Source organism: Protopterus annectens, chromosome 7.part0, assembly GCF_019279795.1.
Source record: "Protopterus annectens isolate FY-2018-M chromosome 7.part0, PAN1.0, whole genome shotgun sequence".
Lineage (NCBI taxonomy): Eukaryota > Metazoa > Chordata > Ceratodontiformes > Protopteridae > Protopterus > Protopterus annectens.
This window is the reverse complement of record NC_056739.1, coordinates 786,129,563-786,157,109: the sequence shown is the minus strand read 5'-3', so window position 1 is coordinate 786,157,109 and position 27,547 is coordinate 786,129,563. Positions and strand designations below refer to the sequence as shown.

Here is a 27,547-nt window from a genome sequence, read left to right as displayed (position 1 = left end):
TGCTATCCCTAACAGAACCAAGACGCTATCCTCCAAAAAAGGAAGCCAATCTGGTGGTCCCCTGCCATAAACAAACTCTACAACAGAAGAAAGAAATGTTGCAAAAGACAGTAAAATCCCATGAGTGGAGGAGCTCTCTGGTCATCCTCAGTAAGAAGCTGAGATCCCTCATAAAACCCTCCAAAGCTAGTTACAAAAACAAAATCACCACTGATTCTAAGGACTACCACAAAGCATTCTGTAGCTATGTCAGGAATCTCAATGGCAACACCCAGATCTGCTCTGGGTTACAGCACAATGGCACAAAATTTACAGAAACAACCAATATCACCAACATCCTGGCAGATAGGTTCAGTGCTAACTTTACCCCCTCTCACCCCCTAAAGGGCCCATATCTATATCAGAAGAATGCTGAGTCTCTGTAATCATAACTACACAGGTATAAACTGCGCTCTTTAAAGCCAAGAACACAGCAACCATGGGACCGGACAACATCCCAGGCTGCATTTTACACGAACTTCAGAACAAACTGGCTCCCCACCTAAGTACCATGTTCAATCATAGCCTCAATTCAGGCATTATGCCCACTGAATGGCACACAGCAGCAGTTATCCCACCCCACAAAGGAGAAGCCACCATGGACCCTGGGAACTATCACCGTACTAGCCTGAAGAGCCTGGTCTGCAAGGCCATGGAACATATCATCATGGAACTTATAAACAAAGACATTGGTAACCTCCGAACTCTGGACCCCACCCAGTTCGGGTTTGTGAAGGGCAGATCATGTCTCCTGAACCTGATAGATTTCTTTGAAGCAGTCACAAAAGCAGTAGACAAGGATAAGGTGGTTCACACAGCCTATCTTGACCTTGCCAAGGCTTTCGACACCATCCCCCATTCTGGAATTATAGATAAACGCCAGAAGTCTAAACCTCAAAATGCATGCACTCGAGGCACTCCTCAATATGGAGAAAATTGATATATGTGCAGTAACAGAAACCTGGTTTAAGGCTCGAGAGAGCACCAAAGCACTACTAGGCTACAACTCATACCATACATTTCGGCCACAGAACCCAAACCGAAATACAAAAGGCAGGGGCGTATTCATATTCATCAAGGATACCCACACCTCCAGGTTAGTGGCACAGCATGATCCTTCAGAGATCATCCACTTGCCACTAACAATGGGCAAAACTGCAATTCAAGTTGTAGCTTGCTACAGATCACTCACCATGTCCCAGGACCCCCATTCTGCATTTCTGGAAACAATGGGAAACATAAATGTCCTACCAAACACCCTAATATTGGGTGATTTCAATTACCTAAACATTAACTGGGAGAACTACTCAAGTACTAACTCCCTTGCCCAACTTTTCATAGAATTTATAAACTCAAACGCCCTGGTTCAACTGGTCAACACTCCCACCAGAGGTGACAACATATTGGACCTGGTCATCACCAACATGAGTGACCGGTGTTCCACACCAGAGGTCAACCCCTTGCTGGTTAAATCTGACCATAAACAAATCACTTTGGATATCCATATTCCACCCCCACCCCCGGACAAGAAAGCCGCCATGAAAAACTTTTCAAAAGCAAACTTCACATTAAACTTAAGACCGAGGTGGAAAGTTTCAAAGCCCCCATGCAGAAGGATAACACTGTCCAAGATGCAAAATCCTTTACTAATGCATTCCACAAGCAGCTACAAGAAAGCATGGATCGTGCCATCCCAGGCAAAACCAAGACTCACTCCTCCAAGAAAAGGAAACCAGTATGGTGGACTCCTGCCATAAACAAGCTATACAATAGAAGGAGGAAACTAGTACAGAAAAGAGTAAAATCCCAAGAAGGGAAGACATCCCTGTCAATATCAGCAAGAAACTACGATCCCTCATAAAATCATCCAAGGCAAGCTTTGAAAGAAAAATTGCCAAGGACTCCAAAGATAACCACAAGGCATTCTTTAGCTATGTCAAGAATCTAAGTGTCAATGCTCAGATCTGCTCAGAGTTAATGCAGAATGGCACAAAATACACTGAACCGACCAATATCACCAACATCCTGGCAGACAGGTTCAGCGCAAACTTCACCCCCCTCTCACCTCCAAAAGGGCCCATAACCATACCAGAAGAATGTAAAGTCCCTGAAATCACAGACACTCAGGTTAAAACAGCCCTCTCCAAAGCCAAAAACACAGCATCAATGGGACCGGACGGTGTCCCAGGCTGTGTCCTACACAAGCTCAAAGACGAACTAACCCATCACCTAAACACACTGCTCAAACTCAGCCTCTCCACAGGCTACATACCCATAGAGTGGCACACAACAATGCTTATTCCGCTCCACAAAGGTGGAGCCACAACAGACCCTGGGAACTATCGCCCTATAAGCCTGACTAGCTTGGTCTGCAAGGCTATGGAGTGTATCATCATGTAATTCATTAACAGAGACATTGGGAACCTCCAAACACTGGACCCTACCCAGTTCAGCTTTGTTAAGGGCAGATCATGCCTCCTAAACCTGGTGGACTTCTTTGAGACAGTTACCAAGGCTATAGATGAGGGAAAGGTGGTACACACAGCCTACCTACACCTCACTAAGGTCTTCGACACCATTCCCCATTCTGGTATTATAGCCAAGCTCACCAGCCTTAACATAAACCCCTACGTTACAAGATGGGTTGCTAACTGGCTCACGGACAGAACCCACATGGTGAGAGTTGCGGGAGCTAGGTCCATCTCTAAACCGGTTACAAGTTGTGTTCCCCAGGGCTCAGTCCTAGGACCCCTCCTGTTCGGCATATACTTCTCAGAGGTACAGGCAAGTACAGGAGGACTATGGCTGACCAAGTTCCCAGATGACTGCAAACTAGGGGCTATAATTGACTCTCTGGCTGACACAGACATCGTCCAAAAGGGTCTCACTGAGATGGATACCTGGTGTCAAAATCATGGCCTCAAGCTAAATTCCAAAAAGTGCATAGTCATCCCTTTTGGAAAAAACAAAGTACCCACAAACTACCACATAGGTGGTAGTCCCCCAAATACGGAAGACGTAATAAGGGATCTGGGGACCCAAGTAGATAGTAATCTCACCTTTGATAATCACATTGCCAAAGTGGTTAGAAAATCCTTCTACGTGGCCCACCTAATCACAAAAGGGTTCGCTTCCAGATCAAAAGAGGTCATTGTGCCCCTCTACTCATCACTCATCAGACCCATCTTAGAGTACAACGCCCCATTTGGGATTTACCTTACAAGACACCTGCAAAAGCTGGAAAGACCACAGAAGTACCTCACCAGGAGGATCAATGGCCTCAAACAGATGCCCTTTGCAGCTAGACTGAAGAAACTCCAGTTGTACTCGGTTGCATACCGCCTACTCATAGGTGATCTCTGCCTGACATACAAGGCAATGTCCAACCCAAAATTGATAGACATGCTCCACCTAAAGAAAGCCTTATCCCCTCGAGCCACACATTCTAAGGATCTAAACCTCACCACAACAATAAATAGGACATGCTGGAGGGACAGATTCCTGTCCCAGAGACTTCCCATGCTTTGGAACAAGATCCCAGTCTACATTAGGCAGAGCTCCTCGCTAACACTCTTCAAAAGAAACCTTGACGAGTGGATTGGAAACAGAAGGTTTACCTCGGGGATCACTTCAGTGGCTCTGCTGGACAGAGGCACAGGAAACTAATGCAAGGGGACGGCGAAAGCCGACACATTCTGGCTAGGCTTATAAATGACTTTGGGCAGATAGCCTAGTACCCACCTATGAACCTATGAACCTATAAACTAGGTATAAATCCCTACGTCACAAGATAGATTATCAACTGGCTCAGTGACAGAACCCACACTGTGAAAGTTGCAGATTTCAAATCCGACTTCAAACCAGTGACAAGTGGAGTACCACAGGCGTCCGTCCTGGTCCTCCCCTGTTTGGTATCTACTTCTCTGAAGTACAAGCTAACATAGGAGGTCTCTGGCTAACGAAGTTTGCAGGCAACTGCAAAGTAGGAGCCATAATCGAGTCCCCAAATGATGTGGACATCCTACAGAAGGGCCTCACTGAGACAGATGCCTGGTGTCAAAGCCATGGCCTCAAGCTCAATGCCAAAACGTGCATTGTCATCTCCTTTGGTAAAAACTCTGTACCCATGAACTACCACATAGGTGGTAGTCTACTTAACACCTAAAGTGTGATCAGAGACCTTGGGACCCAGGTAGACAGTAGTTTCTCCTTTGATAATCACATCAGTACAGTGGTCAGGAAATCCTTCTACGTGGCACGCCTCATCACAAAAGGGTTCTCATCCAGGAAAAAAGAGGTCATTGTTCCCCTCTACTCGTCACTCATTAGACCCATTATAGAGTACAACACCCCTTTTGGAATGTACCTCACAAGACATCTCCAACAGCTGGAAAGGCCGCAGAAGTACCTCACAAAGAGGATTACAGGCCTCAAACAGATGGCGTATGCTGACCATCTCAAAAAACTCCAGCTTTACTCCATCGCATATTGCCTACTCCGAGATGATCTCTGCTTAACAACATACAAAGCTATAGGTTCATAGGTTCATAGGTTCATACTAGGCTATCTGCCCAAGGGCATTTATAAGCCTAGCCCATAGTTATGTGGCTTTCGCCACCCCTTTAGTTTGAATAAAAACTATGCCTATCATTTTTCTGTGCCTCTGTCAAGCAGTGACACTGAAGTAATCCCTGGGGTATATCTGCGATCTCCCATCCATTGGTCAAGATTCCTCTTGAACAAGGCCAGCGAGGTGCTCTGCCTCACATGTACCGGGATTTTGTTCCACAGCATAGGGAGTCTCTGGGTGATGAATCTGTCCCTCCAGCACGTTCTATTTATAACCGTGTCAAGGTTTAAGTCTCCCGCCCTTGTGGTTCTGAGGGATCTAGATTTTTTGAGGTGAAGCATATTCATCAAATCTGGGTTTGACATGGCCTTATATGTCAGGCACAGGTCACCTCTGAGCAAGCGGTATGAGACTGAATAAAGCTGGAGTTCTTTCAGTCGGGCAGCATAAGACATATTTTTGAGACCCTTTATCCTTTTGGTGAGGAACTTTTGGGGCCTTTCAAGCTGCATCAGGTGTCTGGTCAGATACATTCGAACGGGCATTGTACTCAATCATAGGTCTAATGAGTGATGAGTACAGGGGACGATGACCTCCCTTGATCTAGATGTGAATCCCTTCATGATCAGGTGGGCGATATAGAAGGTTTTCCTAACTACTTTAGCAACATGAGTGTCAAACGAAAGACTACTGTCAACTTGGGTCCCCAGATCCCTGATGACTTTTTCTGTGCTCAGTGGATTGTCACCTATATGGTAGCTAGGGGTAACCTTGTTTTTCCCGAAGGGTATGACTATGCATTTTTTGGCGTTTAACTTCAGGCCATGGCTCTGGCACCAGTTATCCATTTCTGTGAGACCCTTCTGGAGGATATCTGTGTCAGATGTGTTTTCGACTATGGCGCCCAGTTTGCAGTCATCTGCAAACTTTGTCAGCCATAACCCTCCTGTGTTTGCTTGTACTTCAGAAAAGTAGATGCCGAACAAGAGTGGACCCAGGACTAAGCCCTGTGGGACACCACTTGTGACAGGCTTTGAGTCTGACATGGCTCCAGCAACTCTGACCCTGTGATTTCTGTCGCTTAGCCAGTTTGCAACCCATCTTGTGATGTATGGGTTTACATTCAAGCTGATGAGTTTTTCGATGATACCTGAGTGGGGTATTGTGTCGAAGGCCTTTGCCAGGTCGAGGTAGGCTGTATGGACTGCCTTTCCCTCATCAATGGCCTTGGTGACTGTCTCGAAAAAGTCAACCAAGTTTAAGAGGCAAGATCTGCCTTTGACAAAGCCAAACTGGGTTGGATCCAAAGTCTGCAAGTTCCCTATGTCTTTATTTATGAGTTCCATTGTCAAACTCAGAACTGTTGGACATGTTCCACCTAAAGAAATCCCAATCCCTCCAAGCAACACACTCTAGGGACCTTAACCTTGTCACCAAAATAAACAGAACATGCTGGAGGGATAGATTCCTGTCCCAGAGACTTCCCATACTCTGGAACAAGCTACTCATCTATATCAAATAAAGCTCCTCATTATCACTGTTCAAGAAAAATTTTGATGAGTGGATGGGAAATAGGAAATTTACCCCGGAGATAACTTCTGTGGCTCTGCTCGACAAGGGCACAGAAAAATAATTTTCTTGAGTGGCGAAAGCCAGGGAACCTTGTTGGCTAGGCTTATTTAGGCCCTTGGGCCGATAACCTAGTACCTACCTATGAACCTATGAACAATTGCAAGAAGTGATGCAGTTTAGAACCACAAGGGGAAAACCATATTACTCTAATAATTCATATAAATGTGTTACATCACAGGAAGATAAAAGCTTCATTTCCACCAGTAGGATGATCTTAACCTACTCCAGTGATATGTACATTGCATAAATGATATAATAAGAAGGAAATGGAACATTGTAACTAGTGATGAAGAGATAAGGAAAGTAGTAGGTGATACACCTGTTTCCATCTACAGAAATAGTCGAAATTTGAAACAGATATTGTGTCACAGAGTATGAACAGAGGTAAGAAATTGAAAACCAAGGGCACACACCCATGTAGAATATGTATGGTGTGTAAGCACATATATAGAGAGCAGACATTTATCCATCCTTTGACCAACAAGAGATATGCCTTACAAGAATATGCGGATTGCAAAACAATGAATGGGATATCCTTGGCTTGCTGCAAGAATTGTACCTCATTTTGCATTGGAAAGATGAACATGCGATTTAAAGAACAGATTTCCAAACATGTCAGTGATATTAGATTAATGGATATGAAAAATCCATTAGAAAGACACATCAAAGAAAATGTGAATCATACAATGTTAAGTTGTCTATCTCGCCTTCATTCTTGCTGATTGGGTTCGGAGCTGATCCTCGGCTCCGACTCGGCCATCTTCAAAAGCTCAAGAGCGGCATACTGGCTTGAGGCCACCCCATATCCCTTGATGCCTGGCGCTAGATACCCAGATCTCATTTGCTGCTTCTGCTGCGAGGTTGTCTTACTGGCTCAGGTCGTATATTTTCATTATTTTATCCGTTTTGATAAAAATTATTAGGCTTGTTAGTGTAGATTGTTTATAATAGTTACAACCTTTCTCTACATATACTTGTTATATCTATAATTCTTTCTTGATCCTTCCCCTATCCCTTCAGAAAACTCGTTTTAGTTAGAGAGTTTTCCCCTCCCCCTTCACTTTCTTATCATAGGTAGCCATTTAAATTAGAGGCTAACCCTTTTTCCTTTTCTCTATAAAAAAAGAAAAAAAAAAATTAGCATTTACCTAGTTAGTTTTATTTAGCTTGTAAGTATAATTTTGTAAGTATTCTTGGCTGTGTTTTGGGTGTGGTACCTTTAGTGTGTGTGGTAGTTGTTATATCCTATTTTTTGTGTATTGTCCTTTGTATTCTATTTTTTTTTTCAGGGATGTCCAAGGATACCAAGGTGTCCAGATTCAAGAAGTGTGACTCATGCTGTCAGAAGATGTCTCTGACAGATGGTCACACTTCTTGTGTCTATTGTCTGGGATCCTTGCACCTGCAGGACTGTTGTTCAGTTTGCCATGCCTTCAGCCCAAGAGTCCTGCAGGAGCGTAAAAATAAGTTAATACTATGGGGTTTACTTTAGCAGGATTCACCGGCTAAGGCTCAGCCCATGAAGGCCTCTAAGCCACCTAAATCCTCGGCTCCCAGTTCGGAGCCGTCGATAGGCGAAGCTGTTCCTTCAGCCTCGGTTCCAGCTGGAACCGATTTACCTGTCTCCCAGTCGGTTCCGACTCTCTATTCGGAGCCATCGGGGAGTCGAAAGAGATCTAGGTCTCCCTCCATGGAGTCGATACACTCGGCTCCAAGGTCTCCTCTGCTCCAATCAGAGCATAGTCATCGGTCCCACTCTTCTTGGTCCCCAAGACTGTCAGATCATGACATGGAGAGAGTGGTCAGTAGGCTGTTAAAATCGCAGGCCCTAGCAAAAATGTTGTCCAACCCCCCTCATCAGGTGTTGGCTCTGTCCATCTCTGCAGTTATTCCTCCTCCGGCTCCTCCCTTGAGTTCGGAGCCGGAGTTCGTTGGGGCTCGAGTCGTGGAACCGTCAGCACCGATACCTTCCTTGGTACTGTCCTTGGAAGGGTCTGGGCACCGAGACTCCCTCGTCAGCTCCGAGGGGGCGCATGGCATTGGACCCTTGTCTGACCCCGTTCTCCCCCTCGGAGCTTCGGCACAGGTGAGCTTGGCTCCTACATCAGCTTCGGAGCTGTCCCCGTCAGTGCGGAGAGGGATTCCGGTCTCTTCAGAACCGGAGCCTTCTCGGCATCCAAGCAGGGACGCCTTTGAGGTTATGAGGAGTGTGCTGGCCCCTGAGTCAGCCCCATGATCATCCCCATCAGCTCCTCCCACTATGGTGCCTGCGTCTGCCCCTGCCCCTCCTCCAGACCCCAAGTGTGTGGAACCAACGCTCCAGGGCACCCCCTCTTCCGAGGCCTCCCCAGATCATTCAGAGGAGCCATCTCATAAGAGGAAATGCAAGAGGAAGTATGTTGACTCCCCTGAGTCTGTCACATCAGATACCGACTTAGAGGATTCAGAAGCATCCCCGAGATCCCCCTCTGAAGATGTCTCCTTCTCAGAAATCCTTGAGATGCTTAGGCAGAGGGGAAACTGGACTACCCTAAGCCACTCTGAGGATGAGTCGGTATTCCTGGATGTGTTTGGATCCCGACCTTTCAATCCACTGATGTCTGTGGTGGCTCGGAAGGTGTGGTCAGCTCCAGACACAGTGGAACCGACCCCCAGAAGACCCGCTAAATTCATAACTGTACCACAGGATAAACAGTTTTTGACCAAAGGTATCCCTGTTGATGCCATGGTGGTAGCGGCGGCCACAAAGAGGGAGTTGGCTGAAACTTCTTCATCTGTCCATCCCCCTAACAAGGAGTCCAGGACGATGGACAGATATGGGAAGTGGATGTTCTCTTCAGCGACCTTTTCTATGAGGTCTCTAAATTATTTGTGCCACTTTACCCACCTTCAAAGTGATCTCCTTAAAGAGCTTGGAGATACCCTCCAAGATCCATCAGCTGAGGGGGCCCAGGCTAAGGCAGCCTCCCAGCTGGCGACTCTTAATTCAGTGGTGAACTCCTCCATGAGGCCCATTGCTTATGCAGCCGATGGTGCGAGTAGAGCAGCGGGCACAGGTGCTGTTCTAAGGAGAAACGCTTGGATGCAGCTATGTAACTTTGCGGAACCTTTCAGAGCATCTTTCACCAGCACCCCTTTTGATGGTTCCCCTCTTTTTGGATCACAGGTGAAGGACACCCTTACCAGGTGTGAGCAGGAAGGCAAGACTCTCTCTGCCATGGGAGTCTGTTTTTCCACTCCTTCCAGACCATATCCCAAGGCTCAGAAGAGTGGAAAGATATGGTTTCAGAAATCCCAGGGAGCCTTGCCGGACACACATGGTGAGTTCCCATCCAGGGGCAGAGGAGGGAACAATAATAGACACTGCCCTTGTGGCAGAGGGGGTTCGCAAAACAAGGGCAGCAGAGAATCCTTTTCTGAGAAGTCCTTCCAGCATCCCTGAAGGGTTGCCCGACTGCCCACCTCTGGAGGCAGTCGGGGGAAGATTATCGCTGTACCCAAGAGCCTGGCAAGACATAACACAAGACAAATGGGTACAGTCGGTTATATCTGGAGGCTACAGAATACCCTTTGTTTGCACTCCAGTAGTGTTAAACAAGTCCCTTCCAGATGTTCCACCCAATCTAAGGAATCAAGCAGTACAAGAAATTTCAGAACTGCTAAGAAAAAGGGCCATCCAGCAAGTTCCAGCAGACCAGCAAGGATCTGGAATTTACTCAAGGTTCTTTTTGGTACCAAAAAAGACAAGGGACTGGAGAACCATTCTGGATCTCAGCAGACTGAACAGGTCTGTACAAAGAACGAAGTTTTGGATGGTCACGCTACAGTCCATTATGCCCTTTCTGGGTCAGGGAAATTGGATGTGCTCTGTAGATCTTCAGGATGCGTACTACCATGTCAAAATGGACAGACGCTCCAGAAGATTCCTTTGCTTCCGGCTGGGAGACAGCCATTACCAGTTCAGAGCTCTGCCCTTTGGTCTCACCACAGCCCCCCAGGGTGTTCACCAAATGTATGGCAGTAGTTACCGCTCACCTGAGACGGCAAGGATTCCAGGTGTTTCCATATCTAGATGACTGGCTCCTTACTGCTACCACCAGGCATCACCTTCTGCGAGCCAGAGACTACACTATCGAGACTTGCTCCAGACTAGGTATCTCAATAAATTTCAAAAAGTCTGCATTGTCACCCTGTCAGTCTATCACCTTTATAGGTGCAAATTTAAATACAAAAGATGTGTCAGCGAGCCTTCCACCAGACAGGGTATTAGTGATTCATCAACATGTACAAGTCTTATTAGCATGCAAAAGAATTCAAGCCAGGTTCATCCTCCAAACTCTGGGTCTCATGGCAGCTGCGATCATACTTGTTCCTCTAGCTCTTTTTCACATGAGGATTCTCCAGTGGCTGCTTTTCACCCAATGGTCCTTCCAGCAGCTTCCCATGTCTCACACAATTATGATCACAGAAGCATGCAAGAAGCACCTTGCATGGTGGATGGTCTCTGCATCAGTGCCCCTGGGCAGACCATTTGTACTCCCCCCTAGTTGCTACGGTTACCACAGATGCTTCCCTGATCGGGTGGGGGGGGCATTATCAGGGCAGGACAGTCCAAGGCACCTGGCAACCTCACGAGTACCACCTGCATATAAACGTCTTGGAGATGAGGGCTGTGCTTTTAGAGTTACAAGCTCTTCAGGACTCTCTTCCTACCAGGACCATTGCAATTCAAACAGACGTATGTCAGTAGTGTGGTACATCAATAAGCAGGGCGGAACCAAGTCCTACCCCCTATGTCGAGAAGCACTCAGACTCTGGCATTGGGCGATCTCTTCTCAATGGTTTCTGATCGCAATGCACATCCTTGGGAAGTCCAACGTCATAGCAGACAGGCTGAGCAGAGCAATTCTCATGCCTCATGAGTGGTCTCTGAATCAAGTAGTTGCGGACCAAATATTCCGCAAATGGGGCCAGCCTTGCTGCGACCTTTTTGCCACCCCCTTCAACAGCAAGTGCAACAATTTCTTCTCTCTCCTTCCACTTCCTGGACATTCCCCCAGAGATGCTCTAGTCCTCGATTGGCTTCAGGGACTTCTTTATGCATTCCCTCCATTTCCCCTGATTCTGAAACTGATACAGAAAGATACCGTATTGGGCTGCAAAATGATCCTTATTGCTCCTTACTGGCCTTGACAAATATGGTTCCCATTCCTGCATCATCATCTTCTCGAGCAGCCTTGGACTCTGGACCTAGTTCCAGACCTTCTGATCCATCAATCGGGCGGGCTGCACCAATCCCTGCAATCTGTCCAGCTCACTGCTTGGTTGTTCCACTTCCAACCTTAGCCAGGCTTCCAGATATCTCCCCCTCTGTGCGCGAGATTATTTTATCATCGCACATGTCTACCACTAGAAAAACTTACGCTAGTAAGTGGAAACGTTTTTCTTCCTGGGCAGAGACTAAGAGTATAGACCCCTTTTTGGCCCCTATACACCACATTTTGGAATTACTTGTGGAACTCTTTCATTCTGCGTCCACTTTTGCTACAATTAGAGTTCAGTTAGCTGCAATTTCAAATTTTCACATTGGCCTGTTGGGAGATAATATCATGTCGCATAAGCTATGTAAAGCCTGTCTCAAAGGGACCACTCTGCTCAGGCCTCCAGTGAGAGATCCTCCACCTCTGTGGGATCTAAATTTGATTTTAGCTTCTCTAATATTGCCTCCCTTTGAACCTGCAGCATCTTGTTCCTTGAAGTTTTTATCTTGGAAAACTCTCTTTCTGGTAGCCATTACTTCAGCCAGAAGAGTTTCGAAATTGCAGGCTCTTTGTACCCGTCCTCCATACCTAGTGTTCCACAATGATAGGGTTGCTCTCAGGACTAATCCTTCTTTCCTTCCTTCCTTCCTAAGGTCTCTTCAGAAAATAATTTGAATCAGTCCATAGACCTTCCTGTGTTTTTTCCCAACCACTCCAACAGGGCGGAATATAACTTGCATCAGTTAGATGTTCACACGCAACTACGCTTTTATTTGCATAGAACTAAAGATATCAGGAAATCAGACCAACTTTTTCTTTCTTATGCTGAGGGTAAACAAGGTCTTTCAGTCTCAAAAGTAACCTTGTCCAGGTGGTTGACTTCTATCATCACATTTATCTATCAACTGAGGAATAAAGAATTACCTGTTAAACCAAAAGATCACTCCACCAGAGCTTTAGCCACTTCTGTGGCCTTTCAGGCTAGGTTGCCCATGGAATCTATTTGTGCTGCAGCTTTGTTGGCCAACCCACATACTTTCATTTTGCATTATAAGTTAGATGTGGTTTCCAAAAACAGATCAGATTTTGGTTCCACTGTTCTGAAGAGTTTGTTCCGATGAGCCACCCTGGATTTTAGGTGCTAGGGACACTGTCCCAATCAGCAAGAATGAAGGCGAGATAGACAACTTAACATAAAGAAGTTATGTACCTACCATAACGTTCCATGTTAGTTGTCTTCTTCTTGCCTTCTTTCTTGCGTCCCACCCTCCATCCCCCTATCCTTGTAGTCCAAGAAAAGTTCCTTATGGTTTTTCACTGGCTGAGTCTTCTCTGGCTATTCCCTTCTGTCTAGTAGCCTCTCTGGAGGTTTTATATATTCCAGGATAGGATCCTTTCCTTATTATGTCTGCAGTTAGACTTACCAAACGAGATCTGGGTATCTAGTGCCAGGCATCATGGGATATGGGGTGGCCTTGAGCCAGTATGCAGCTCTCGAGCTTTTGAAGATGGCCGAATCAGAGCCGAGGATCGGCTCCGAACCCAATCAGCAAGAAAGAAGGCTAGAAGAAGACAACTAACATGGAATGTTATGGTAGGTACATAACTTCTTTTTTCATTTTATGGTTATACAGGTTATACATGTGAATATTAGAAGTGGTGATGCCATTAATGTAACTGAATTAGCAGAATTTAAATGGATTGATAAAATGCAAGCAGACAAGCTACCTGGCTCAACTCGAACATTCCTTTGAAACCAGCTCTGAAGAGACAATGTTTATAGGTTCATAGATTAGTACTAAGCTAACTGCCCTTGCAAGCCATTTTAAGCCTAGCCAATTATCCCTTGTGAGACTCAAACCCTGCACCTTGTGCTTGTAAGGTAAGCACATTAACCATTAGGCCACCCTCCCAACCCTATAGAGATAATTGTTGTCTAAGATAATTTATCTTTCTTTACTGATATATCAGTATGTGGAAGTGAATCAATCCATACTGAATGAAAAATCTCCATTTGTTCTAGTTTTTGCCCACACCTGTTCTTGACTGAATATTTTATGCAAAGTGAGCACTTGGAGAGTGCTAATCCTTTCCTGCTCTTGAACTACTTTAAAACATGAAGGGGTGCTCTTTTATGCACCTCCATTGGTTGGAAGGAATCTAACTACAAGGTTAATGGTTGGTAAATCATTTGTTTAGTAAGGCCACTGTAATATTGAGAGACAGTATCATTTATTTGAAAAGCTAGGGTCATTTTCACACATTTGCAATTTCTGACTTGAAATATAGTTTATGACTTAGTTTATCAGCCCACTGCAATATCAAGAGGCAGCAATACTGAAAGGTAGTAACAGTAATATCGGTACACATCAGTAGGTGAAAGTATACTGCCAGCAATGAATGATAACATCCTTCTTTATTCAAGCTTTTGCCAACATGGAAATTCAATGCAGAGTGATCCAATGATTTGTAAGGGCACCCCGTGACCACCAATTGGATTGTTAGGAGAAATATGCATGCCATTGGACAGTAATAACATTATGTCGCTTTTGAACCAATCAACATCAGTGGGCATTTATTCATGTGCATCCTCTGACTGGAAGATAATCGCATACGAGGCGGACAACTGACACATTAATTGTTACGTCAAGCCACTGTAATGTCGAGAGATAGCACTAGTGGCAATGGCTAGCGTTGATTGGAACCTATTGTTAAGTTTTTATTTAGATCTGATTGTAAAATTATTGTCAATGACTCAAAAGGGCATCCGCCTTTATAGATCAAATGAATACTCAGGATATGAGATCTGTGTCATTAGATGATACCATCCACAAGCCCTCATTTGAATTTATTTGGAATGTCAGGGGTGTCTATATACATATGTATTTTTTGACTTGAAGCATAGCCTGTGACTTGAGAGACAGCATATATATATTGGCCGATGTTGGATGGAATCTTTTTTCAGTCAAGCTCCTATTCAGATATGGTTCTGTTTCGAAATGTAATGTGACATACCTCAAAAGACGTGTAAGGGGACTCGTCTTATTAATTATATACAGTTGGAAGATGTGCTTAATGTCTTTGAACTGTGATGACAATATACCTCCATTTGGATTCATCTGAATTGCAAAGAGGCGTTTATATATATGTACTTTTTGTTCTGTAGAATTATTTATGTAAAGTTGAATATAGGCACATTATTAGTCATGTGAAAGAAGTATTTAAAATTGTTTTTGGTTGGAGATTTGCGATTGAGTTGGAATGGTTGATGGATGGAGTATAGTAGATTATAAGCAGAAATGCCATTCCTGATTTTTAACTTGAACACTAATTGCCTAAATTATGGATGATGTTAGGGCCCTATGATTGGTGGAAAATAGTTCATTATGCAAAAACGCCATGGTGGTAGTATACACCAATTGGCTGAAGGGTCCATGAATGAACTGTATTTCACAAATTTGATTGGTTATTATATATTTAAATGTCTTTTGGTTGTTGTTTTACAATAGATCTGAAGAAGGGTAAACGTTAACTAAAAGCGCTAATTTTTAATTACTTTTATAGGTTTTATATATAAGCACATTTTTTATTAAACCACATTTTATGCACATTGCCGTGGTGATCACACTGGTTGTTTGTTGGTTGTACATATACTTTCTACAGTGTCATACTTTAAGAGCCATAGCCCTATTCTTGTTCTTCATTTATATATATATATATATATATATATATATATATATATATATATATATATATATATATGTGTGTGTGTGTGTGTGTGTGACGTATATACATATGCACACATGTGTGCGTATGTTTATATGCATATGTGTGTATGTGTATGTGTATATATATATATATATATATATATATATATATATATATATATATATATATGTGTATATATATATATACGCACCCGTGTGTACAAGCATACATGAGAATTTGTAAAACAGCAAACCGGGGCTCACGTAGTGCCAAAGGTTATAGTAGTCTGGATAACATGAACCAACCACAGTAATAACAATGTAACAAAAATAGATCAACTGGACCACAAGGGAGAACTTTAGAAGCATAATATCTAAACTTTATTTTAAACTTTATTTTATAGAGCATCGCTTTTTTATGCTCTGTAAAATAAAGTTTAAATTAAAGTTTAGATATTACGCTTCTAAGTTCTCCCTGGTAGTCCAGTTGATCTATTTTTGTTACATTTTTATTAGTGTGGTTGGTTCTTGTTATGTGGGCTACTATCACTTTGGTTTGATCAGCACTGGACTCCTCGGCAGTTCGGCACTACGTGTGCCCTGGTTTACTGTTTTACCAGTCTTTACATTGTGGCTGCACAGTCACAGGCTGGTTTACTTGTTTCTTAATATGTGAGAATTTATCAAAATGCACACACATCAAATCATGTTTGTTTATTGCCAGCATTCAAGAAAGCAAACTTTGCAAAAAACAAAAATGACAAATGAAAAAAAAAGATCAGAAAAGAAAGCACAGTTTCCTTTTATGATCCTGTCACAAAGCCCCCACTATAAAATTCAGGTCAAATTGTTTTAGTATTGGCAGTGTTGCAGAAAGGGCTTTCCTAAAAGACGCTGTTGGGTTAGGGGAAGGGGCAGAGTTATGTATAAGGTTAGAAAGGATTAGCTCCACCCACCTGCATCACCTTACTGTTACATACTAACCCTACCCCTTCTCCTAACCAGACAACTTGCTTTAGGAAATCCCCCTCCCTAAAACTACCACTATACAAGAAACCTTGGACACACACTACACATACATGTGCGTACACACACACACACACACACACACACACACACACACATACACACATTAGGAACTGGTTGAAATTTTCATTGGTTGTTTTGCATTTTTTTTCTTTTGGCTAGAAACGGTTTTGTGGTTGCTCCAACTCTAGAAATGTTCTACACCAGAGTCAGAGGAGTTGTCCATGGTACACTCATTAAAACTGAGTAAAGACTTGTATTTTTTGTTATTATGCTTGCTGACAATTGTCCTACAAGATTTTGATTTGGTAATCCCAGAGGAATAACAAATAGTAACCTGACATTTAGGTTGAAAGAACATATGACATTGTTGTGGATAGTGGTCTGATGGGCTTTCCAGGCTGTTTTGGAGAAAAATCTAAAAACAGGTTTCTTTGATGTAGCCCAAGTTCAAAAGGGCCAGATATTTACGTTTTCATCTTAAATTCCTTATTAAAGGACATTTGCACTTTATATATGTTTGTAAGATGACCTGCACTAAGCTAAACTTGCTTTCATGTTAACTATTGCCCTCTTTTTGACTTCATCAGACAGGAAAGCTGGTGAGACAAGTCTTGTCACTACTATTTTCATGTATCAAAGCATAATTGCTTGTTGTAAACATGGCAACATCTAACTTTTTGCAGGCACATGATATTGTGGTTAGGTTTATTTTTATTTCATTAACAGCTCAAGCAAAATATCCTGGATATCTCTTTTTACAGGGTTCATCTTTTATGGATGAGATGTTCGGACCTCATATAAACAGTTTCAGGACCCTGGTATAAAGTTGTGCACAATACAGGAGCTTTGATCTCCATCTTAGGCCCCTTTGTAACCACAGTTCTTTGCAAGAATTGTCCCTCACTATCAGCAGAATAAGGCTGTTACTGGACTGCTGTTTAACCACCACATTATTATGACAGAATTCGCAGATGTCAGCATTTCTTCCCAGTCACCATTGGCAGTCCTGATCATATCTATCTGTGTATATATACATATATATATATATATATATATATATATATATATATATATATGTGTGTGTGTGTGTGTATCTATCTCACTAGGTCAACACTCCACAATGTCAACACAAAGAAAATCATCTGCAGAAGGTCGACATCAGAAATGCCGACACTAAACTGCACATGTGAAAGTAAAATCCTCTCCTCTGGCAGCCAACAAAAACAAAATAACATCTTTTTTGCAGGGGGGCAAGCCCCCCCTGTACCCCCACACCACCTGCTAATTATATATACTAACTCTAAGATTGCATAAACCCTGGAGAAGGGGAGTATTCCCTCACCTGTGAACTGTTGACCTTGCACAACTCTCGATCTTTAGCTATGTCCTTTGTTTTATATTCATTAATTTTATATCCCCCAAAAAACTGGAATGTCTCAGAATATTCCTCAACACTGAAATGTCCAGTTCTGGTTCCATCAGACATCAAATAATATCATCTGTAAATAGTCAACTTTTCTTGAACACCATACCAATTATATCTTTAGATCTCTGAGTCCCCTATTTTCTTTGCCTGTGGTTCTAAATACAGAGCAAATAACAAAGGGGGCACCACCTCTTCCTGGAGACTTTCCTGCAGATTATACATCACTATTTTTGTCGCATCTCCTCCTATCTTAACTGTTAGTTGTCGAACCTCACCTACGTCTAACCTTGGCATATTTAAGTCTTCCATAAATATTTCCATTTGTGCTTTTTCTTGATTTCCCAACTTCTCTGCTTTATACACATTTTCATAAAATTTCCAAAAATATCTAAAAACCTCTACCGTATCTCTGATTATTTTTCTTGTTACATGCTCCCAAAGTTTTGCAATAACCATTTCTACTTTCTGTTGCCTAAGTCATTGAGCCAAACGTTTTTGTGCTCTGGAGTTATTATCAAAAAACGGTTGGTTAACAGCAATCTTTCTAAATGCATACACATTATCTAGGTGTGCCCTTATTTTCTCTTTACCACTCTGCAATTGTGCCTATTTTTGTTCTGTAAGATTCCCTTTAATTTGTAATACTTTAAGTTTTGTCAGCTGTTCTAAATAATTCTTATTACTTCTTAACAAGATATTTTTCTTTTATTTTTACCCTACTTTTAAACTCCACTTTCATTTTATCCCACTCGCTAGCTATAACTTCTGGAGTACTTTCTGTCTTCCTTAATAACTCCCAAATAAATTCCACTACTCAATTCTTAATTTCCTCTGTTTTTAACAAGTAAATGGGGAAATGCCATTGTCTCATCTTTACTTCATTACCCTGTATTTTTATCTTGGTAATGATTGGTGCATGATCTGAAATTGGATGTGTATCAAAGTTCTCAATTAAATGCACATGTACAATTTCTGTGGAGTCTAGCTCAGTTATTGTACCCTGAGGAATAATATGTAAATTCTCTCAGAGTTCCTGTTACTGAACTTATGTCTTTCATGCCAAATATTTTTATAAAGTTCTTTAGAAATCTACCATGTTTTGTTATATTTTCCCTTTTAGGCTCCAGATACACTCTCATTGTTGCAAGTAAAATTCCATTCCCCATCTATAAGTAATATTCCCTGTTGAAAGCTGATTATTTCTCCCAAATTTCTAAGCTCCAAAATAACAGTTTTAAGTGGCATGTAAGTACATGCCAGCATAGTCCTCATCCCTTGCCAGTAGCCCATTTCTATTACAAATCTGCCATTGTTATATTTTTTGTTTCCTCTTCTATCACTACTGGAGTTCCTCTATCCATTTATATAAGTACTCCTCTTTTCCTTTATCTTCAGAATATCCATCCTGAAATCCTTTCTTTATCATATTCAGTCACTTCTTCCCAAATGCATCTTCTATAGCACTATTATTTTTACTGTACATTTCATAATGTAATCAGTATTCTTTCATATTTGTCTATACTTGTGATACCATTAACATTTCAAGATAATATGGAAAGAGATAACATTATGGTAAGAAGTCATTATTCCCTCCAAGTATACATGACAGCTTTTTAAATGTTTATTTCCAGCTTTTGTGTTACATGCATATATTAATGTTTGGCATATTAATCCATTTTACAGTTTCTTTTGTCAACAGTGGAACCTATGTCACAGTTTACAACAATTTTTGTTTCAATAAAAACCTTCAGACAAAAAAACAAACATACCCCAAAACACACACACATAACCTTGTAACTTAATATAAACACACATAACTATGTACATATTCACACAATTAAGTTTAAACCTCCTAATATGAACATTTGTGCTGAATACACAGCTGCTAGTACAGGCTCTAAATAACCTGAAATTGAGGTTATCCATGCTAAGACACTTTACTGCCTGCTCTTCTACTCACACTATTTGGTGTCTGTTCTTTTTTATCTTTATTCCCCTGCCGCAAGACATGAAAACTCCTTGCATACTTTCAGAAATCATTAACTTTTAGCCTTGAAGAAACCAATTGTTGGTGTTTTACTGCCCTGTTACCAGCTTCCCTGCAATATAAGGGAAAAAAAAGAAAAAATGTATCTTGTGCTGCAGCCTGATACAGAAGCTGAAACATTTATTGCTAAAAGAAGACTTTTCATTATATTTGGTGTTTCCTTATTTACTTGTTTCCACATAAAATGTATTAGATTAATCCAAGGGTCTTAGTCCAGAAATTCACCTATGCAAAAGTAAGAGAAAGCATATCCACTTTATACATGTTATGATTTGTGTACTTTATACCATCTCCTCCCTCAGTAACCCAAGATTGCAGCCTATTAATGTAAACATGTTTTTGCATCACTTTCTTCTCTGTTTGCACAGTAATGCCAACATTTCTTTTTTTTTTTTTTGAACACCTTTGTTGAATTATCACTTGTGACACAGGCACATTTGCATTTATATAAAAGTAATCAAAGTAACAAGTTCACATTTACAAACATTATATTTCACATATATTGCTACATATCTTATAACATAAGCAACATTACATAAATTATTAAATTCCTGCCCTTTTTTTTAAACAAGAAACATATTTATTAAACCATCACTTATGACATAGGCAGTCATACATTCATATAAATGAAAACAAACCACAATGATACAATCCTAGTTGCAAACATTTTACATCACACACCATACTGACAGACTCCCAGCTGCAAATATTATACATCCCTTATAGTCTATCCAATCATTTTCAGTCAAACATTACATAGTTCATTTAAGTCTTGCCTTCTTTTAAACCCCATTCCTCCCCTATATGTATTTTTTCCCACATTTTCCATTTTTTCCTATGTAGTTTGCTCCTACCCTTTTCTAAAGATGTCAGTTGCATTTTTTATCTTTGTTACTATATTCACTTCTAGTACAGTTGGTTTAGACTTTGATTTCCATTTTCTAGTAATTATGTTTTTGGCAGCCACTATAGTTATACACAGCAAGGCCTTACCAAGTATAGGCAATTCCGATTCTATATCATAGCTCAGAAAAATCATCTCCCTAGTCACATCAATCTGCCCACCAAGCATCTCCGACAGTGCATCCTGCAGGGAATCATTAAAGTCCACACTCCTAGAAAATAGGTTCCCAATTACCTCTTTCTTCCCCATCATACTGCCAACATTTGCTGTCTACCCAATGAAAAATTCCCTGGAGTCTACTTAGGGTATAAAAATAACTTTTTAAACATTTCCAAGCAAAAGTCCTAAATCTTCTAAATTTTTATCTATTTTGGAGACTTACATATAACCTCCCATTGTTTTTTTTTTGTAAATTGCTTATCCAATCTATCTTTCCAAACCTTTCTAACCTCCTTTGATTGATTCTTATAGTTATAATGCAATATTGTATATGCTGTACTAATTATTCCTTTTTTAATGGCAGCTTCTGTTCTAGATTCCACTGTAAACAGTGCTGGACTTTCGTTTAGGCCCCCATATTTCTTTCTCTTTGCCTGTACTCTGATGTCAATCCTTGATAGGGAAGGCAATCTCTAACCTACAGTCCAAATAAATTCTTGGCATCTTCCCATTCTCTCTTCTTTCCCTCTCCAGTTATTTGCTTCTAGTACCTTGGTTCCTTTGCCAGTTTTCTCTGATCAATTCCACCCCCCCTCTTATCTATTGTCTATTTCCCTAATTGCAGTCATCCCTATTGACAGAATCTCCTCTCTCCATTCCCGTGTTGGCTTAGTTCTTCGGATACTTTCTGCTACATTATAGATATAATATTCTGCATGATTATTGTTATTCTCCTTAAAGGCCTGCATCCAAAATCCCAGTCTCTCCTTGATTCTTGAACCCCCCCCCCCCCCTCCGTTTCATCATCATCCCGGTCCACTTTGAATTATAGTTTTTTGCTTGTGCTACATATAGGAATCTTAACTGTATAGCTCTGAAATACCCCTTCAAATCAGGTAATCCCAGTCTGCCCTGTTCTACTGGAAGAATCAGTTTATCCCACTTGACTCTTGCCATCTTCCTCTCCCACATAAAGTCCTTCATCTCTCTATTAATTGCTATCCACAACTTCTCCGCTGGTTGATAAAAATATGCTTGACCTGAGTATAAGATTAAAGGGACTAAAAACATTTTGACTGCTTGTATCATACTATCCATATCCATATAACAAAGCTTCCATTTTCTCAGTTTTTGTATTATCTTTTGTTTAGTCTCTTTCCACATATCCTTATCTGCTACACCAGAATAATTTTTAATCCATACTCCTAAATACTTCTTGTTATCATATCCCCATAAATATGGATATTGCTGAACCAATTCATATGTGGGTGCATAATTTACCTCTGTATCCTTTCTTTTAGCTTCATTAATTTTGTATTCCAAAGAGATTTGGAACTGTCTCAAAATGTTCCACAACACTGTAATGTCTCTTTCTGGTTTTGTCAGGTATAAAATAATATCATCTGTAAATAGAGCCAGCTTCTCTTGAGTACAATGCCAATTATATCCTTGAATTTCTGAGTCCCTTATTTTCTTTGCTAATAGCTCTAAATATAATGAAAACAAAGGGAAGGAGGACACCTCTGCCTGCTTTCTCTGCTCAAGCAGAAATTATCAGAGATGACCCCACCCACTTTAATTTTCACCTGTAATCCCTCATATATCCTCCTAATCTGCCAACAGTTCTTAATACCAAAAAGAAAGAAAGAGAAGAGGAAGGAAAAAAGGCATCTGTTTAATAACTTTATCAAATTTCCTGTTCATCTCCATCTCCCAACAAGCGATTCTGGTTTAGTTCCATGCTGCTCCAGATTCTTCTGGTCAACTCCTGTAATTTTCTCTGTCTCTCAAGCATTTTCCTTTGGAACAGTGGAAAAGGTTTCACTGGCAAAGTCTGTCTCTCTCTCTGTGTTTTATCATTAGAAGAATGAGAAACAGAGTCCCATTCTGCTCGATGGCTCATTTTTTGTTGGGCAAACTTTTACATTTTCTCCTTAACCTGTTTTGCATCAAAAATGACTTTGATCCTCAAGGAAAAATATTCTGAAGACAGCTGGATACAACAGCTTGAATATCACTCCTGCCTCCTGACATTCTCTGATTACTAGAATAAATGTGTTCCTCTTCTGCCTGGTGAACTGTAAGTAAACATTTTCCACAAACTCTCTACCACTCCATCTTTTAATACTTTGCCCTTTTGCCACAATTTTGTCAAGATCAAGTCTTTCTGCTAGCAAGTTTGCATCTTTACTAATAAAGGTCTTTTACAAGCCCAGTAGCTTATTTGCACCTTTATAAAATTAATACAGTCTGTTCCTTCTAGTTTTTATGGTCCAGCAAAAAATCTCAGATTTTCCCCATGTGCCCTGTCCTCTAATTCGACACTTTTCTGAAATGTCTCTTCTTGAGCAGTCTCATAGCAAGCCTTTTTTTTTCCATTTCAAACTCTTACTTTTGCAGTTTTATCAGCTCTTTTGAATGTGTTTAAAGTTTTCCACTTTTTCCAGCCTTTTGTTATTTAAGTTTATATAGTTCTTCAGTGTCTCATTTGTTTTAATCAGCTCTGAACACATTCAACTTATTTTTTCTGTAGATTACTGGAAGTCATGTCTTGCACCAAAGCTGGAGTTTGAACTGTTTTTTTGCTGAACAGCAGCAGGATTCTTTCCAGTCAGTGTTTTCTCTTCACCTTTTCTAGTTGATTTTCTTTCGGGCTCTTGTGGAAACACTACAAGTTCAACTAGTGGAGTTCTGAGCTGGCGTATTCCACAGTGCCACTAGTCCATTCGGACTATGTGGCCAAAGAGAAATCGGTGTGCAAAGGCATAGTTTCAACCAAGAAACAGAGAATGCAAGGTCGAGAAGCTGCATAGGGTGGAGATAATGGGATTCTCCAAATGACAAGCAAATTGGCATGCTCCCTGCCACCCAACTGTCACTGGGGAATGGAGGGATGATAGGGATTCTCAGGCAGGAGCAAATAGGCCATAGGGCTCTCTCCTAGCCTGGCAATAATTAGCTCCCATTGTGACAGGAAAATAGGACAACTGAGTGAAGTTATAGGAGCCCTCAAGCAACCTAGGGGTCCTGGTCCTGGGATGGAAGCAAAAACGAAGAAAAAAAGAAATATGTCCTATACGATGGTAACTGTTTAAAACAGCTTTTAATTCTATGGCACAGAAAAGTCAGGCATTTATCTAGATCTTTTGAAAATACAGTAGGTTGATTGTATTTATACTGAGGCAATTTTGCACCTTCAGTACACAGAGCTGTTGTTCACCTAAGCATGTATTTCTCAAATTCCTCATAATGGCAGTGGCTGTTGACTGCTACAGAAGCCTTCTAGCATTTCCACAGCTGGAAGCTTGACTGCATGTTTCTTTCCAAGGACTTCTGCTAGGTCTACTTTGGTTTAGGTACTTAGGCATTTCTGTTGTCTGACAGATATTGTCTGTAGTCCCACTCTAGACCATCTAGTTCAAAACAGTTGTTCTAAACTCATATTGTTGCATTTTTTCCATTTTGACATGAGATTGTTCTTTACAGCAGGACACACTAGAAGGCTGAGTTTACCCCACATTTCTCTATTCATGCTCTTATTTTCCTAACAAGAAAGTAATAAATGAGGCTAAAACAGCTTTATTACACTGGACTGGCACCTTGAGTTACAAGAACTCTTCAAAGCTTAAAAATCAAATCCACAAAAAGGGTTAAATATACAAAACAGCAATAATAATTAGACAACTAAACCGTTGTGAAAATAAGTCAGTGAACTGGAATTAATGTTTGTATCCCCTGGCAGATGATGGTGTACAGTTACAAGTCCTCATATTCACCAGTATGTGAATATTATGCAGTGGCCTGTCTACTGCACATGGGTAAGGAATCCTCACAGATCTGCATAATTCATCTTTGAGCATTGCTGATGGTCCCTCGTATAAAAGTGCTCTTTAACATGAGGTCTGGAAATGGGCTGACATAAAACTCTTCAGCTGTCAGAATATTGATATATGGACTTCTGTGACCAACTTTGGAAAAATCGTGGATGATTATTCCTATAGCTTAGTTTCAGGAACTTGCTGGAAGTTGTAATAAACTGAGTGTGTGTGTGTGTGTGTGTGTGTGTGTGTGTGTGTGTGTGTGTGTGTGTGTGTGTGTGTGCGTGTGTGCGTGTGTGCGTGTGTGCATGTGTGTGCGTGTGTGTGTGTGTGTGCGTGTGTGTGTGTGTGTGCGTGCGTGTGTGGATTGCACACCCCCAGCTGCAAAACAGCCATGGAGAAAGTTATTTTCAGATCCTCATTACCAGTTTTTGATAATATAGTGAAACAGCAAGGCATGACACTCCAGATTATGTGTTGAAGATGAAGTGTTTTGGCAGGAGTTAAAGGATATAGAGACTAGATTTGTGGGCAGAAGTTATAACTCAAGAAGAGTTAGTGGCATCCTGATACAGGTAGAGGGTATGAGGCATACAGAAGCCAAACCATATTTTTCTGATATTAGAGCAATGGATAATAATGGGGGGGAGAGAATGTGATGAGTAAAAGTGTCACTAGGATGCCTGTTTTGTTTTCTAGTAATGTGAGGCCAGTTTTAGAGGCATATAAAAAGTTCTAGCCCATCCTTAATGCTGATGAGGACATCAGCAAAATTGTAGGACCCGGTCCTACATTTGTTTACAAGAATATGAAATCTCTTAAAAGGTTATGTGTTATCCAAAGAAACTCTATCAGCTTCTGGAGAGTGACACAGTAAGTGGCACAAAAAAACTATATCAGGTTGCAAGGCAAAGATAGAAAGATAAAGAAGATAGACACCCTTCAGAAGGGATACCAGCAATAACCTGCTGACCAGTCCACAGGACATCAAAGGCAGATGGAAGGAGTATTTCCAGCAGCTTCTGAATGAAGAAAACCCCGCAGAAGCTGTACTGCCCCAGAAATGCCTACGATAAGAGAAGAAGAGAATCCCACCCTAGAAGAAGTAAGAACAGCACTAAGGAAAGTGAAGTTGGGGAAAGCAGCAGGCCCAGATGAAGTCACTGCAGATATGATAAAGATGCTAGGTGAGGTAGGGGAGAAATGGCTCCCGAGGGTACTAATAGCAATGTGGAGAAAAAGGCATATTTCGGATGACCGGAGAATAAGCATACTCATGCTAGTGTACAAGAACAAAGAGGACATCCACAACTGTGGGCAGTACAGAGGCATCAAACCCATATCACATTGCATGAAAGTTCTGGAGAGAGTGATTGATAAATGGAATGCAGAGCAGTCAAATGTAAGATGGGAGACGAGCAGTTTCAATTCATATCAGGCTGCAGCACAATTGACCTGATGCTTGCAGTGAGACAGATACTTGAGAAGAAGCTAGAGATGAGGAGAGAGTCCAACTGGGCATTCCTAGACTTGGAGAAAGCATATGACAAGATCCCAAGAAAGCTGATGTGGGCAGTACTGTGGTGGTTTGAAGTCCCAGAAACATTGGTAGAATTAGTGCAGGCTATGTACAAGGACCCAATGACTCAAGTATGAACAGTGCTTGGCCTCACAGAGGGGTTCCCAGTGGGAGTGAGTGTACACCAGGGTTCGTCTCTGAGCCCACTGCTGTTCATACTGGTGATGGACTACAATAGTTTACAGGTCGGAGGGGACAGATCAACAAAGTTACTGTATGCAGACAATGTGACATTACAGGCAGACTCTGAGCTAGAACTTCAGCAAAGGATAGGAGAATGGAATGCAAAACTGGAGGCACATGGGATGACATTAAGCACAGCTAAGACGGTGGTGATGGCAGCAAACTGAGGAAATCAGAAGAAGCTGAGAATAGAGATAGAAGGGATGATAGTGGAACAGGTAAACAGCTTCAAGTATCTGAGAGGGGTGGTTGAGGAGAAGGGAAGTCTGAATGAAGTGGTCAGAGCTAGAATCAGAGGGGCTGCAGGCAACTCGCATAGAGTGTCAGGTGTAGTCTATGACAGAAGAATGTTGAAGAAGCTGAAAAGTAAGATGTACAAGACAGTGGTTCGACCAGTACTACTGTATGGTACAGACACCTGAGCAGTAAAGGCAGAGTACTAGAAGAAGCTAGAGGTGATGGAAATGAAGTGCCTGAGAAGGGTGGTAGGATGCACACTGTGGGACAGACAAAGAAATGAGGACATAAGAGCAGAAGCCAAAGTAGCTCCAATTGCAGAAAAGATCAAAGAGAACAGATTACAGTGGTTTGGACACATATGCAGAAAAGCAGAAGACAATCCAGTGAGGAAGATTTGGGACAGACAGGAAGAAGGTAAGAGGAAGTGAGGATGTCCAGCAAAGAGGTGGATGGATTGTGTGAAAGAAGATCTGAGACAGTCAGGCATGAGTGTTGAAGAAGGCAGGAGTGTGGCACTGACTCGAGAGAGTTGGCGGCAGTTAACACGATACCCCGACCCCATGTAGAAAAAATAGGAAAAAGGGGGCTGATGATGATGATGATGATGATATTAGCCAAAGAAATTGGGAGATGGTTGTAATGTAAATAGTACAACAGTAACTTTACCTTGTTTGAAGTATAAATATTGCAAATTCCTTGATACTTCTGGAAAGTTTTTTAATCCGGATTTGAATATGAACTTTGTTTTCAGGCTAGAGGCCAATTGTGATACCAGACATATAGTTTACTTGGCCCACTGTGTGGTGTGTAATTATTCTATGTAGGTAAAATGGACAGGAGATTAACGGGTAGAATAAGAGAACATGTATATTACATCACCAGTGGAATGACAAACAGGCCTTAGCTAAACATGTGATGGACAGTGATACCACACATCAGTTTAAGTTTTTGGT

At 41.6% G+C, this 27,547-nt stretch overlaps 1 protein-coding gene across 6 annotated transcripts in view; it reads left to right on the top strand.

The window, feature by feature from the left end:
* The window catches only part of ARHGEF15 (Rho guanine nucleotide exchange factor 15), an 879,095-nt gene that overhangs the window by 617,997 nt on the left and 233,551 nt on the right, over positions 1-27,547 (top strand). The gene's annotated exons all lie outside the window — the stretch shown is intronic.